The sequence below is a fragment of the Pongo abelii genome, chromosome 1 (genome assembly GCF_028885655.2).
Source record: "Pongo abelii isolate AG06213 chromosome 1, NHGRI_mPonAbe1-v2.0_pri, whole genome shotgun sequence".
NCBI lineage: Eukaryota > Metazoa > Chordata > Mammalia > Primates > Hominidae > Pongo > Pongo abelii.
Window position 1 is genome coordinate 18,800,847 of NC_071985.2, and position 16,917 is coordinate 18,817,763.

The 16,917-nt window shown below is 45.0% G+C and overlaps 1 long non-coding RNA gene across 1 annotated transcript in view; it reads right to left on the reverse strand.

Annotated features, from left to right (window-relative positions):
* LOC129061043 (uncharacterized) overlaps positions 1-16,407 on the reverse strand; it is a 40,382-nt gene extending 23,975 nt beyond the window's left edge. Inside the window, exons 1-3 of the long non-coding RNA XR_008528009.1 lie at positions 16,238-16,407; positions 11,968-12,038; positions 11,588-11,648 (exon numbers count right to left, since the gene is read on the reverse strand). This is a non-coding gene — a long non-coding RNA (uncharacterized LOC129061043). The remainder of the gene's footprint in view (positions 1-11,587; positions 11,649-11,967; positions 12,039-16,237) is intronic.
* Positions 16,408-16,917: the final 510 nt, after the last annotated feature.

A 16,917-nucleotide genomic window follows, 5' to 3' on the forward strand; every position in this document is an offset into this window, starting at 1 on the left:
TCCCTGGGCTTTTGGACAACAACAACACACACACACACACACACATACACACACACACACACACACACACACACCAGTGGAAGCTCCAGGACAAAGCCTGGGACGTGTCCATGCCTGGAGAGAAATATGGGGCTTCTTTGGCTTCTGAGGTATAATAAAGAATTTGTTTGGTCTTAGTCCCTCATTCCTGGGAGGTAACTCTCAAACCTTTGGGACTCCCCAAGGGATAGGAGTATGTTTTGCTATTCATTACAAGCCCCTTTCAACCACACCTGAGTTTATGCTAAAGAGGTGACTCTATGGGCCCTTAAACAGCTTCAAGGGAGGGACTGGCCATGCCAGAAAGACCAAGCCTATGGTTAAAGGGTTGGAAGTTCAGCCAGACCCTCTGATCTCCAGGGAGAAGAAGGTGGCTGGAGGTTGAGTTCCATCACGTGGCCAGTGATTTACCCCATCCTGTCTCTCCATTAAACCAGGTGGGTGAACACAGGACAGAAGCTCCTGTGCTCATGATCCTCCTGGACCTTGTCCTGTGTGTCTCCTCATCTGTCTGTTTCTATCCTTTGTAATAAAACTGTAATCCTAAATACAGCACTGTCAGTGAGTTCTGTGAGTCATTTTAGTCAGCTCTTGAACCTCAGGGGTTGTGGCCCGAATTTGTAGCCAGTGGGTCAGAAATGCAGGCAGCCCCTGAGATTTGTGGCTGGCATCTGAAGTGAGGATGAAACTGGCCCCATTTCCCCATAGAACAGATGTTTATGGGGTTTTTTTGAGTAAACATAGAAATTGACCCTTCCAGGGCTCAGCCTGAAAGTTACATTTGTGTGTCTGAGTTCCTTCAGGCCTCCCAGATGGTATCAGGGAAGTGAAACTTACTGAATCACCACATCCAGACAGGGAGACACCAGACCCCTCACGACTGCCTAACCCACCATCTGCTTCCTGCTGACCAACTCTTCTTCCTTCCCCTTACTCTTTTTCTTCCCAGCTATATTAACCCCTAATTTTAGTTGGAGGCAGAGGAGGCAGCTGACATCACCCGAATAAAGCCTTCCTCCCCAGCAAAACTTGTCTCAGGGAATGGCTTTCTGTGCAGTGAGCAAAGGGCCTAGACTGAACTGCTGGTGTTTGGTAACAAGGACAATCTTACGGAGAACTGAGCCCTTAAACCTGTGGGGTGTGCACAAACCCTGGGTGGTGAGCATCAGAATTGAATTGAATTGCTGGACACTCAGCTGATATCCCAGAATTGGTGTCAGAACAGCTTTTATGGTGCGAAACCAGAGCTCTGCTTCCCACTGAGGCATCCATAACAAGGGATGCTCCCAAATAACAAGAGGCGTTGGCTCCTCGGCAGCCAAAAAAATGACAGCTCCCAATTTCAGATGGTCCAATCTATCTATCTTTTACGAATATGGTATCTTTTCCTAATTTTTTTTTTAAAATGAAGTCTCTGCCGCCCAGGCTGGAGTGCCATTGCGTGATCTGGGGTCATTTGCAACCTCCGCCTCCCGAATTCAAGCAATTCTCATGCCTCAGCCTTCTGAGTGAGTAGCTGGGATTCCAAGTGCCTGCCACCATGCCCAGCTAATTTTTGTATTTTTATTAAAGATGGGATTTCACCATGTTGGCCAGGCTGGTCTTGAAATCCTGACCACAGGTGATCCACCCACCTCAGCCTACCAAAGTGCTGGGATTACAGCCACGAGCCACTGTGCCCGGGCAACCTCCATGTATTGATTTATGACTGCCTGTAACTTCTGCCTCCCTAAAATGTATAAAACCAAACTTTAATCTGACCACCACAGGACCACTTACTCAAGGCTTCTTGGGATTGTGTTTTCACTGGGCTGTGGTCACTCATATTGGCTCAGAAGAAAACATTTTACAGAGTTTGGTTTTTCTGTTAACAACGCTACACATCTCTCTGAGCCTTAGCTTCTTCATATGTAAAAAGACAGGCTTGGATGATGTAAGGTTTAGGGTACTTCTAACTATAAAATTCCATAAATTATATTCTGATTCTAGTTTTAAAAAATTAAGAAACTATTGCAGCCGCTGATGATTCACTTATACACAAAATGACAAAACCCACACAACATATGCCTGCGCATTAGTTTGAAATCTTACTAGCAATAACAAAAAAATGTGTTTGTATTCTGTAGTGGTCATTTAATCAAATGGCTGCATGAAAATGTCCTGCCTCCACCCATTCTGCATCTAAACAGCAATTCTGGACAAATCACAGCTGGCTGCACTGAACGTGGCTGGCTGAGAGGGCACGCAGGCCTCATAGGAGGGGCCGGCCTCATGGCAAGGGAGGTTGACACAGTGTGTGGCTGAGCCATGACTTCACTCTGGACACACTCCTTCTGTCGTTTCCTCTCTGCCAACTTTCTCCAGGATTTCTCCTACCGCCCCTAAACAGAATTCTGCAGTCTCATTGTAGAAACCATGTCTTTTATTTTCTTTATTCTGATTCTTTGACATCTTAGGACCTTGTGGACCCTGGAGGGACTGCTCCTCCCAAGTAAACCAATTCCTACAGAGAGTAAAGGACCAACTACCAGTGCCTTTTATATGCAAACCAACCCGTCCAGAGCCTCCACTGCCCCCATCTCCCCTATGAGCTATCATGGTCTGGCCACTATCCACCTGCCTCTCCATGCCCCAGAGCACACTGAAATTATTCAAGCCAGCCAAGCCTAAGCTTGTTTGCCCTGCCCTGCCAGTTCCTTCCTATAGAAACCACAATAAAGGCTCCTGCCCACAGGCTCTCCCATCCCTCTGCCTCCTGATCAAGCCCAGTGCTTTCCCATGTGGTCCTGTACAGAATAGAATGCTCTCTCTTCTTGGATCTATGAAAGACAAACTCTTTTCAATAGTAGATATTTCCTGATCTGTTGGCCTTACTATATCTAAATAATAATAATAAAACCTATATTAAAAAACCCATGGTGCATTAATTCCCTGAAGATTATCCCCAACTTTGGCCCTAAGCCCTTTGTGCCACCTATCATGGCACCATGGACTGCCTTTGCATGCCACTTCCTTTCTGTTCCCAGATCAGCCTGTGACCGATGAATACCGAAGGTTTGCTTCATCCCCACGTCTCTTCTGGCTCTGATCACTACACTTCTCATCATGTCTGCAGGGGCTGCTGAAGCAGTGAACTCAGATTGGCTACAACTTTGCAACTACCATCCTGAGTGGCAGTGGCCATCCACCCACATACTCGTCTCTGCCTGGAATTGAATTCCATCATTTCTGCTTGTGCAGAAAGGTCAAAGCTCCTTTTTGATTCTTGGGTAGAATTTTGCCTCTCGGGTCTTGAAGGGATGAGGTGACTACTCCACCCTCCTTACCTCCGCACTTGGCCTCTTGGATTTGCGGTCTGGACTTCCTACCTGAGCTGCAAAATCTCCACACTCACCCCTGTAACAGGCCCACATCCTGTTTCCTCGCAGCCCTTACCATCTGCTCTATGGCCTGGCAGAGTGTCTGGTACCCAGAGTGGTAAAGTGGAAAGACCCCACAGGTGAGGTCAGTCCCCAGCCATCTCAAGACCTTCAAGTTGCCAGCAGGACTATAGACTCAATCTGTTAGGCCATTGGTGAATAAATACCCCTCCCAGAAACTCAGAGCACCAAGCACAGGTGCTGGATTACTCTGCCCCCAACAGTTTCAGGGCTTGCTCTCCATTTCCATGGCCAAAAAAATCAACACTAACCTTGAGTCCTAAGTCAACCTCTACTTCACACCTAGGTGATGATGCCACACTGCCCTTGAAATGGCTTTTTCCTAATTCCTGGGAGTCAATGCACAGAGCCTCTGAAATTCCACCTTAATGTGTATAGCCTTTTACAGTTTGGAGGCTTCTCCTATATACTGTCTTGTTTCATCCATGTGAAACAGCTGGAAAACAACTGGGCTGTAATACAGAGCAATGTAGATAATACGATTATAAAGTTTGGTTTTCTGGATGAATTGTGGGGAAAAAAGAATGAGGAAGAGAAGGAGGAGAAAAGAGTTCAATTCATTTTAAATGGCCAGTTAATTCATAATATGAAGGTGGTTTTTCTCTTATTCACCCCAAGTTTTTCTGAAGATCCTAGTGAGGTCTTTATAGAATAATAATTGTTATTTATACTTACATAATGAGTTGTAGTTTTTGTTTTGTTTTGTTTGTTTTGTTTTTGAAACAGGAGTTTTGCCCTGTCACCCAGGCTGGATTGCAGTGGTGCGATCTCAGCTCATTATAGCCTCTACCTCCCGGATTCAAGTGATTCTCCTGCCTCAGCCTCCCAAGTAGCTGGGACTACAGGCGCATGCCACCACACCCGGCTAATTTTTGTATCTTTTAGTAGAGATGGGATTTCACCATATTAGCCAGGCTGGTCTCAAACTCCTGGACTCAAGTGATCCCCCCTGCCTCAGCCTCCCAAAGTGCTGGGATTACAGGTGTGAGCCACTGCACCTGTCCACATAATGAGTTATAGCTTACAAAATATTTCTGAGTCCATTCTCTTATTTAATTATCACTACATAGCTAATTCAAGATTGATGCTTTATCCCTATTTTATTAATGAGGAAACTGAGGCTCAGAAAATTAAAGTTAGAAAGCATTCTCAGTTGAGCATATGATATCAGATGAATTAAAGTAGCCATACTAACATGTTGAAATGAAAACAAGCTCATTTATGGCTTCATCGCAAAGTTCTAGCTCTGCCTCTCTGTGCTTTTTCTTTTCATTACTTCTCCGACTCTGGTAAATTCTGTTCCTAGACCCACTTCCACACCACAGTGAATCATGCATTATCTTGCGGTGCTCTGAGATGATGGAGGCATGACCCAGGTGGGTGAAGGGTAGGAAAGAAGTGGAGCACAGAGAAATACTGATTGGGGGTCGAAGGATGGGGATGTGGGCTCAGGCAGTAGGGGTGTTGTTTACAAAGTGTTCACTCACTGAAGTGCAGACCTTTGGGGAAGACCATGCAGTGAATACACAAGGCAAACTTAAGCTTAGCAGTCAAGCTGGTGAGAAAATACCTCTCATCCCATTCCATGAGGGTATTCTTAGAGTGTATCTGTTATTTCTCTGGGTAAGGGCTTGTAGAGTAAATCATTTATTCATTCATTCATTTGAGATGAGCAGGGACCCCTCTTAGGGACCATATGTCCCTGAGTTTCTTTTTAGAAACTCAGACCCCAAACAATGGATCTGCTGGCATGTAGACCTCAGATAAGGGGGAATAAAGGATTGAACTCCGACAGCTCTTCTTTTTTCTAAATTTCTTCCTGAGGGCCCTGGAGGAGGTCACACCCACAAGCCAGAGCTAACATTCTTTTCTGCTGATCTAAAAGAAAAAAAGGTTTTTGTATTTTTTTAAAGACAGAGTCTCACTCTGTTGCCCAGGCTGGAGTGCAATAATGCAATCACAGCTCACTGCAGCCTCAAACTCCTGGGCTCGAGCAATCTTCCTGCTTCAGCCTCCCAAGTAGTTAGGACTGCAGGCATGTACCACCATGCCTAGCTAATTTTTAAAAAATTTTTTTATAGAAACGGTGTCTCACTGTATTGCCCAGGCTGGTCTTGAACTCCTGACCTTAAGTGATCCTCCCACCTTGGCCTCCCAATTTGCTGGGATTACAGGTGTGAGCCACTGCACCCAGGCTAATACCAAATTTTTAGACAAAGTTTTGCCTCCTTAACCAACTGCAAATCAAAACATCTTTCAATCCACCTTTTGACCTGTGGGCCCCCACTTCAAGATGTCCTGCTTTTTTAGGTCAGACTGATGTATAGTCTCCATGTATAGATTTATGACTTTGCCTATAACCTCTGCCTCCTCCCGTTAAAAGCCCTTACCTCTAAGCCATCTGGGAGATTGGGTTTTACGTGCAAGCTGCCTGATTCTCCTTGCTTGGCGCCTTGCAATAAATACCTCCCCTTCTCTTGCTCCAATCTCATTGTCAGTGTTTGGCTTTGCTGTGCTGGGCAAGTGGACCCTAGTTCAGTTCAAAAACACATTCACTCATTCAATGAATGTTGTGTTGCCAGCAGCATGCTAAGGACACAAAATGACATCACAGCCCTCCTCCCGCTGGGTGATAGTGAGTAGGGGCGGCAGACATCTACAGTGACCCCTGGGAAGGAAAACTGTACTTTTTACGCCCTGAAAGGAATTGACCCTCCAGAACGGGGATCAAAGCGAAGGGTCAGGGCTACAGTGACTTCCCAGATGCCTAATAGCCTTTCCCTTCCCAGAATTCCTCTAAGTTCATTTTTTGTGAAGACTTTGTGTTTTGTCTTATGTCAAGTTACCAGTTGAGACCATTTCAATAGGTAGATGGGCCTTTAAGGTATTTATGCGGTAATATTTATGCTCCCTGCATCATAGGGCAACCCCAGTGCCTTCTGTGCCTATGGCCACACAGGAAACTGGGTGCTTAGACGAATTAAGCCCAGATGGAATGGGACAGTAAAATTAATCAAACATTCACATCCCCCCTGGGTGAAGGGAACCTAAAATTGGGACCTGTTATAAGGCTGATTTCATGAAACACACACAGCCTAAGGCCATGGGGGAAGGTGATTAGAAGAGAAATAAATCGCAGCACAGTTAGGGCTGGGTGGATTCCCTCCTCCCACCTGCCTCCCCACCAGCTAAAGGAGAGCAGCTGAGCCTTTGGAAGCAACAACACCCTAAATAGAGAGAAAATTTCACACATATGCTCTGCAGATTTTCAGAAGACGAAATAATAAAGTACTTGTGATAGCAAGTAGCCTTTCTTGTATTATTTTTCAAAGACTGCTGGATTTAACCCCCTGTGGCTTCTAGGCTGCCCAAGTGAGTTCATAAACAATAATATTATTCTAATGCCTTAAGAGGCCATTGACCACTCTTTGCAGTAAGGTTATGAAAAATAGTCATCACTGAGGTTGAGAGCCTTAACAATTCCTGGCTCAATTTCAATCTAAATGATTAAAACAATTCTATGATAGAATTCTTGAACTCTTGGCCTCAAGTGATCCTCCCACCTTGGCCTCCCAACATGCTGGGATTATAGATGTGAGCCACTGCACCCCGGCTAATTAGATAATCTAACTGTATTATATTGCTAGGGCTGCCATAACCAAGTACCGTGGACTGGTGGCTTAAATGACAGACATTTATTTTCTCACTGTCCTGGAGGCTGGAAGTCCCAGATCAAAGTGTTGGCAGGGTTGGTTTCCTCTAAGGCCTCTCTCCTGGGCTTGCAGATGGCTGTCTTCTCCCTGTGTCTTCACATGGGCTTCCTCCTGTGTGTGTCTGTGTCCTAATCTCTTCTTCTTGTAAGGACACCAGTAATATTGGATTAGGGCCCACTCTAGTGACCTCATTTTTCACTTAATTTTCTCTTTAAAGACCCTATCTCCAAATACTCTGAGGAGCTAGGGGTCAGGGCCTCAGCATATGTATTTTTGGGGAACACATTTGAGCCCAAAACACCAACCAAGAGCTACTCTTCACACAAAAGCAATGGTTTATGTGTTTCTCTTTCTTTACACACAGAGGCCTATGTAGAATTCTGTGTTCTGCTTTTTTCATCAACACTCTTCCGTATTCCATTTTTTTTTGTATCAAGGTCTTCATATTTATCTTTCACAGCATAGCTGCCTTGTATCATAGAAGTGGTATACCATGGACAATATGGGAAAAATAGACACTGTGGACTACTAGAGAATGGAGGGAAGGGGGATGGGTTAAAAAAAATACCTATCAGGTACTTTGCTTACTACTGGGGTGATGGGATCTATACTCCAAACCTCAGCATCATGCAATATTCCCATGTAACAAATCTGCACATGTACCTCCTGTATCTAAAATAAAAGTTAAAATTTAAAAACAAAGTGGTATACCATCACATATTCTTAGGCATTTAGGTTGTTTCCAGTTCCTCAAACATAAATACAAGGGAAAACGAAAACAGAGTCAATCAAACAGGCAGGCAGCTTGGCAGGGCAGACAGTGAGAGCCTTGCCATTGTCAGGCCCAGGTTTGTGTCTGGGCTCAGCCAGCTGTTACTGTGCAAACTTGGGAGGCTGGGACTTAATCTTCCTGAGAGTCAGTTTCCTCTTCTGTAGAATCATCCTATATTATGAGGCCATGAGAATAACCAAATAGTATAATATTTGCAAAGCTCTTAGGGCAAGGGCTCAAAGTAACTCCTTTCTTCTCTTGTTCATTAACACCTTTGTACGTAGAATTTATCTATGATTCTTCAAAGTACCACCAAAATTCCCTCTACCTCCAAAAACTTTGAGCCAATTTATACTATTATTGCCCAAGTAGCTGCACCTTGACGCCTATACCAGTTATTATTACTGTGTAGCAGATCACCCCAAAATATAGTGTTGCCAAACACCAGTTCCTAATGCTCACTGATGCTTTGAGTTTGGAATGTAAACAGGTGTGAAAATAAATAATTAAAAATCTAAGCTGTTGGAATTTTAAATTGCTTTGAGCCTCAAAGGAATGTGCTTATGAAACCTGAGTCACATGACAGGCAGCTGTAAACTTGGTCTCTCTGATTATAGATTAGCCTTCTTCCTTACCTACACTGTTTTGTGAAATGTTGCAAATGATTAAACAGTGCCAGGGAAGACTCCTTCCCTCTTAGTGTTGGTCTTTATTATAGATTAACTTCCCTCTTACCTTTTCCACACGAAGACTTTGTGACTATGTTAAATATACTCTCTTAAATTGGAAAGCAAATGAAAGCAAGCCATACAGAAAAGAAAGCAAACTATAAAATTGTTAGAACTCATAAACCAGGCTTGTATAGAAAATGTTGTAATCCTGTTAAATTTCTTTATTTTCCTCTTATATAAGCCAGACCTTAACTTTTCACTTCAGAGCACTAACTCCATTTCTGTGGAATCCTTGTTTTCTGAATGGTCATTCCCAGCTTTTTACTTGAATAAACTCTTTAAAGCTGATTCCAATCCTTTCACTTATTTCAGGTTGACACAGGGCATGAGGATGGTTTGTCTCGGCTCCCCGATGTCTGGGCCTCAGCTGGGAAGAATTCATTGGCTAGGGCTGAAGGCTTCCCTGCTGGAAACTTCCCCACATCTGGTACCCAGGCTGGGTAGACTGAAAAGCTCAGCTCAGCGGAGGCTGTTGACAGGGGCACTAAGACAGGGACTTCCTGGGGAGCCTGGGCTTCCACAGCATGTTCTGACCATGGGTGAAAACCAGCACAGGCCCATCCAACTCCAAGAGAAGGCACATAGACCCCGCTTCTCCATGAAGAGAGTGCCAGAGGACTTGCAGCCATTTTAATAAACCACTGCAAGCCCCTTTGGTGAATTAGGGGGTCACGGGCCAGGACACAGTGAGGGCTGAGCTGCCACCTTCTCTGTCTTAGGGAGGGGGGAAGGAGAACACACAGATGTTAACAATTTTTGCCCTGTTTCATTGGGAACTAAATGCATTATTTTAGTCCTTCCAAACATAGACAGGAACCCTCATCATTCTGGGCCTCAGTTTCCCCATTTGTAAAATGAAGGAGTTGGAATGGATGATCTTTTGAAGTCTATTTTGACTTTTTAAATCTAAGGTTCCACCGAGCCCTGCCCCTGTGATTTGGCAGATGAAAATCCCTAGTGGATTGTTCTTAAAGACCACCTGAGCTGGAGCCACACGGCTCTCACCTGCCCCCCAGGCTGCTTCTTGACAGAGCAGGAGGATCGCCATCTTGGACATGCCCCTCATTCTAAAGTTCACCTTAATCAAAAACCACCAAAATCCAAAGGACATCAGCCTAATGGCTAAGGTCAGCACGACCTTAAACCATAAATAACATCTCCAACCAGAAACATTTCAAATTCCTCCCCACCCAGAGACATGCTAGTCCCGAGATCATCCTGCTCTGGCTGGGAAGATGCCATCCCTGAGATAATCCCCTTCCAGCCAGAAAGATGTCATCCCCAAGGTAACCTCCCCTCCGTCTGGTGACATTCCAACCCCGCCAGAAAACTTCTCCCTCACACAGAAATATTCCAAGCTTGTGATAAGCCCTCTCACTCTAAAACCAATATATACTTTTAGTCTGTAAGAGAGAGTGCTCCTGACCGAAATCGGCCAGAAGCCCCTCTCAGGTTTATTTTTCTCTAACATAAATCTGTCTTTAACTGTGAAGCCACATTTCGTGTTTCTTTCCTCTTTCTTTAAAACTCTTACACTTCTCAGGCTGAAGGTCCTTTTGAGAGCACCTGTTGCAGTACCTTCTTCTACAGAGGCTTTCCTTACACCCACTCCCATGTCGCCCTCTCTCAATTCCATCAGAACTGGGTCTCTCTGAGGCTCTGTGTTCAACTGCCAGGCTCAGCTCGGCTTCCCTCAAAGGCCCTCTGTGTTCAGGTCTCTCAGGTCTGCCCTGGCCATCCCTCCTGGATGCATCTAAACAAAAATATATTATAGGAAGCTTGGAAACATTATGCTAAGTAAAAGAAGCCAGTCACACAAAAGGGCACTTATTTTATGATTCCATTTATACAAAATGTCCAGAAGTCTATAGAGACAAAAAAAGTCAATCAGTGGTTGCCTAGGGCTAGGCTAGGGTGGAGAAGGCAGTGTTGAGGGAAAATGGGGAGCTGTTGCTCTAGAACATTGGGTTTCTCTGGAAGATGATGAAAATATTCTAAAATTGGTTTTGATGATAATTGTTCAACTCTGTGAATATACTAAAAGTCAATGGCTGATACACTTTTTAAAAAAAGCTTCTCTGGTGGTAAAACCCACTCTCCCAACCCTCTCATCCCCACAGCAAGTGAGTGACAGGTGTCAGAACTATAGATGCTAGACTCTGCTCCCACCTCTGCCCACTCTCCCTGTGTTCCTCCCAGTGCTTACCACCAGGTGCCACACCCAGGAAAAATGGAATGCAATTTAGCAGAGTTCTTAAAAAGCACCTGAGAAAATACTGTTTCTATTACTACATGAGTGAGGGAAAATGCATATTCATAGCATATTTTATTATTTGATTCCATCATTGTGTTTTATCTGTTTGTGTCATACTGTCAAAGACAAGATTCTAAAATGCCAGTCTGGCATACTTATTCTGAGAAGGAAATTCCAGGAAGTTGTTCAGGCATTTTCCCCCCTGAAACAGCACTGCCCGTAAGCACTTACTGTCTACATCACTCATGTGACAAGTACGAAGACCCGCCCTGCATCCTAAGTGTTGTCACTGAGAATCCTGTGTTGTCCTCTGAGAATAGGTCTGGGGAGGGCCAGGCATTATGGCTTTTACAGCCTTGTGCTCTCCTTTTTCCTCTCTCTCAGCGATCCTCTCACCCTGCCATCAGCATTTCGTTTGGAGAAGGGGATAGACAGCTATGTTCTGGATGATGCTGAAGCATCTCCCTCCTCCTGGAGCCTGCATCCCTATCACTCCTCTCCTGCCTCCTCTCCTTCCTTGAGGCCTTTCCAGCCCCACCTCACCTTATCTCATGGATCCTCAGGATGCTGATGTCTGGGATCCAATTCTAGGACCCTGGCTCTCATTTGAAGAGTGAGGGAGCACAAGGGTTACTTACCCTGCAGCCCCACAGTGTCCCTTGCTGCTGTCTCAGGGCTTCTCTTGCTCCCTGGGTGCTCCTGTTAGCACAAGATAACACAGTCAAACCTCTTTTGGGCAGGATTCCAGAACAATCACCATAATTCCTCCAGCTCCCAATATGAATTCACGTTGCTTGATTAAACATATCCGTTTAAAGTAAAAGCCTCATTAATACCCAGGGTTGTAAGCCCATTTTGTTTGGCTAACTGCTTGCCTTACTGTTTTATTTGATTTATTCCTCTGCCAAACTCACATCATAAGGTCTCCTCTCCACTTAATTTAGCATCCAAACAAAACACACCTGTCTCATCAGGCCCACGCAGTGTTCAGGAGTGCAAAGTCTGGAAGGGATCTCACCTCTTTCTCTTTCCAGCGGTCAAACTTCCCCCTTTCTTTCCCTGGGAAGACGGTCCCATTATATTTCAATTCTGGGAAGATGAGGACAACAAAGCAAAACACAAAAGAATAAATGAAGGCATGCTTTCTGCATGGGACTTGAGGGACATTGGCTTAAATCCATCAAATTCAAGTTCAGTTCTGCTCTGGGCCAATCCCACTCTGGAAACCTTCACTGACAAGCTTATGAGATCATAGGGATGATCTTCCCAGGAAAAATGGGGAGGATGATGATGGTGGTGGTGGTGGTGGTGATGGACATATACTCATCCTATTCACATTGATGACATTATCCATCCAGGGTCACAGCTAACACAGGGTCATCTTGGCCAGAATGCAGTGTTCTTTTCCACCTCCCCCAAAATGGCTAACACTCTTTCTTTCTTTCTTTCTTTCTTTCTTTCTTTCTTTCTTTCTTTCTTTCTTTCTTTCTTTCTTTCTTTCTTTCTTTCTTTCTTTCTTTCTTTCTTTCTCTCTCTCTCTCTCTCTTTCTCTCTCTCTCTTTCTTTCTTTCCTTCTTTCTTTCTTTTTTGTAAGACAGAGTCTTGCTCTGTCACCCAGGCTGGAGTGCAGTGGTGTGATCTTGGCTCACTGCAACCTCCACCTCCTGGGTTCAAGCAATTCTCCTGCCTCAGCCACCCCAGTAGCTGGGACTGCAGGTGCTGCCAACATGCCCAGCTAATTTTTTTTGTTGTATTTTTAGTAGAAGTGGGGTTTCACCAAGTTGGCCAGGTTGTTCTCCAACTCCTGGCCTCATGTGATTTACCTGCCTCAGCCTCCCAAAGTGCTGGGATTACAGGCGTGAGCCCCTGTGCCCAGCCTAGCAGTCTTGAACTTCTATAAAGAACCACTCTACACTGGGCACCATCCTGGCTGGCATTCTCCGCATAATCCTGAACTTCATGGTTTTCCAGATGGGAGCATAGGGGGAAAATATGTCACTCTGGAGCTGACCCCTGCTAGTTCCTAGAGCAGGACTCTGATAATTATGGGGCAGGAGGGAGCGGACTGTGCTGTCTCTATTACACATAATGCTCTGCCCCCACCTTCCTGCTAGAAGAAGATTCTGATCCTCTTCCCCCAGGGAGAGCTCCCTCCACTCCCATGTCCTGAGAGAATGACCATGTGGGGGTGGTTCCAGGGAGAGCTCCTCTCCTTCGAATGTGTTGAGATCTGGTGGAGGGCTTTGTAGGGGATGTGAGTGCCTGTGCTGAGGGGCGTGTCTCTGCCCTTCTCCCTCATGCTCTCTAGAACATACTGGAGGAAATGTGTAGGAAACTGTTGTCCACACCCCTCGATTCTTCTGATACAAATATTGAGGCGGGCGCCAAAAGTCGACATTCTAAAGGAAGGGGTGGAGCGCAAAAACAAAAACCTCCTATTCCTACAAATCAATGCCACACAAATCTAGAGATTACTGGGAGCCCCTCCTCCATCTCTTTCACAGCGGTAAGTTGTGATGTGAAGGCTGAGGACAGAATGGTCAACTTAGGGGGCTCCGAAGAATTGCAGGGCTGGCAGCAGGTGTCAGCGGGTAGGTGAAGAGGAGCTGCTGGGGACGCTGTGATTTATCCATCATCGGGAAGACCTGTGGATGATTTCTCATTGCAAAATGAATTTGAGTTGACTGGAGATTACTACAAGGTAATTTCACACTAACTTACCCGCATTCAAAATACATCCTGAGTGGGAAGGAAGGGATCTCATGGCAGAGTACACTCAGAGGCCTCACCCCATGCCGAGGCAACCATTATTCCCTTTCCTGAGGACAATTATTTCCTCACAGAATGTTTTTGGCTGTTCCATCAAAAAAAGTGCATGCATGGAATCCTGTCAAGCATGTGGACTTCATCCATCATGTATGATGTGGCAGGGGAGAAAAACGGTGAGATTCACAATGGTTGAACTAGTTCAACCATTGTGGAAGTCAGTGTGGCGATTCCTCAGGGATCTAGAACTAGAAATACCATTTGACCCAGCCATCCCCTTACTGGGTATATACCCAAAGGACTATAAATCATGCTGCTATAAAGACACATGCACACGTATGTTTATTGTGGCACTATTCACAATAGCAAAGACTTGGAACCAACCCAAATGTCCATCAATGATAGACTGGATTAAGAAAATGTGGCACATATACACCATGGAATACTATGCAGCCATAAAAAAGGATGAGTTCATGTCCTTTGTAGGGACATGGATGAAATTGGAAATCATCATTCTCAGTAAACTATCACAAGGACAAAAAACCAAACACCACATGTTCTCACTCATAGATGGGAATTGAACAATGAGAACACATGGACACGGGAAGGGGAACATCACACTCTGGGGACTGATGTGGGGTGGGGAGAGGGGGGAGGGATAGCATTAGGAGATATACCTAATGCTAAATGAAGAGTTAATGGGTGCAGCACACCAGCATGGCACATGTATACATATGTAACATATGTAACCTGCACATTGTGAACATGTACCCTAAAACTTAAAGTATAATAATAATTTTTAAAAAGTGGGGAAAAAAAGAAAAATGGTAAGATTCACTGGTCTGGATAATTTCCAAAGGCCCCCTTCTGATCTGCAATTGAGGAGGTCAGGGCTGCCTGCCTTGGGGAGTGTTGGAGAGAGGAGCCGTGGCTTTCCACTCACTCTCACTTACACAGACGGGTTTAAAGCCAAAACAAAGGGAAGCCTCCATCTCACACACTCATCGCTTCTAAAAACACCCACAAGCTGCCTAAAATGGCTTTCTGGCAGTGAGGAGGAAAGAACACTAAAATGGGGGTTGAAATGGTCAGGGATGCCAAGACGCAGTCCCGGGCTGTAGCAGAGACAGTCCAGTGCATTGTCTATGGAGTGAGGGGACTAAGCTGCATCTTATTCGCACTTCACATAAGATTAAGGTCAATTGTCCCCACTACTGGGTGCAGATGGGTGCTGACATCCTGCCTTCTCCAACCGTTAAAGAAACCAATGACTAAATTCTTGGGCTTACAGGGTAGCGGATAAGAAACAACTTGGTGAAAAGCTGAAATTGAAACGGCGCCCCAAAGTGTAAGAAACTAGTAGCTAACAGAAATTCTTGTGTTTGCAGGATAGCAGATAAGAAAAAAACCAACTCGCTGAAACACTGAAACTCCCTCTGCTTGTGAGATCAAGAAAAGCCGGCTGAAATCAGCTGGAACCAAGGTGGCCAACTGGAGCTTTTGCAAAACAAGGGTGCTCACGTCAGAGCCTGAATTTCCACTGCAGGTTTCATTCTAACTCCCTCTGAATTTGCACATGGGACCCATGAGGTAGCATGGAGACATAACTGCGCATGCCCAAGACTTTTCAGCCCTCCCCTTTCCTTCCACCAATCACCTTCTGATCCCAGAATCCACCCCCTGAACGTTTTCTAGTAAAATACTGCCTTGAAGCCAGCCTGGGGAAACAGATTTGAGCTTGACTCTTGTCTCCTTGTGAGTTGACTTTCGACATAAAGCTTTTCTTTTTTTAAAACCTGGTGTCATAGTACTGGCTTTCAGCACATTGGGCAGCGAATCCCTTTTGCTGGATAACAGTGCTGATGGAGATGATGGGGAAGCCAGAGCCCCCAGGCTACACCTTGGTGCTCTGCTAACTGGACCAAGGTCTGACTCCAAAGTCAGAGGGCAATTCGGGATTCTTCTCTTAGTGCTGCCCATAGGATATCACATTAAACTTTAGCCTAATGCTGAGGGAATGTGAGAATTTGCCCAATAGTAATGATGCCCAGTGGAAATTATGTTTCTCCTGTGGATTACCCTCTGCCCACACATTCCCCACCCTGTGCCTTGCACATCCAGTGGCTACCAGTGTATCCCACCTAATCCAACATCTTGCTGCAATCCTGAAAGGGCTTCTAGACTGGCCTCCATCACTAAACCAACAGGAATCCTCCACTATGAACCAGCAGGGTCCTGGGTTGTTGTTGCTATGGTGACAGTTATCCAAGAGTACATCAAGAGAAAAATAGCCACGTTTTAGCAGGTGCACAGTCCTAGCACAACATACTGGTACTGGCTCATAAAGTTTTCTAGTTTTCCCTAAGACTTTTAAAATTAGGAACCAATATGTAACCGCTCAGAACACAATTTCCCTAGCAACCAGAGAAATGCCAGTCCCTCCTGTTAGGGAGGTTAAAAATAACATTGCATGTGCCACTGTAACCAACTGGAATTTCCAAATTCCCTTCTGTAACAGTCACCTGGTCACAGCAGATGTCCAACTCCCCAAATCTCATCTATCATCAACATAGCCTTTCCAAGGCACGAATGCAATTCAGCTTCATAGAATTACTCAGGTCTCTCTCTGCCTGCAGAAAAAAAAAGTCATAGTCAGCTTGGTCTGCATAAGCAGGGGCTGCCCTCCTTTCCTGCCCCTTTCCCACATAGCACCCATGTTCTAGGCATAAGCATTTCCTCAAAATTCTCTGACCAGACCATATGCCTGCCTGCCTTCTTTCATTCTTTCTCTTCTCTTCCTTCCTTTTCTTTTTCTTCTTTCCTTCCTTCCTTCTTCTTTCCTTTCTTCCTCCCTCCCTCTCTCCTTTTTCCCTTCTTTCCTTTCCTCCTTATTTCCTCCCTCCCTCCCTTTTTCCTTCCTTTCCTTTCCTTCCTCCCTTTCTTCCTTTCAATGTGATTAGCTTACAAAAACATAAAAAGATCTTAAGTGATCAGTTCAATGAGTTTTGACAATTGTGTATGCAAGGCAAAAACACGGAACATTTCTACCACTCTAGAAAGTTCTCTCATGCACCTTTTCAGTTAGTCTACCACCCTTCAACCCCAAGGCAACCATTTTCTCACATCAATTGCCACAGATTAGTTTTGCCTGTTTTTAAACTTCATAAATGGAATCAAACAGAATGTATTATTTTGCTTATTT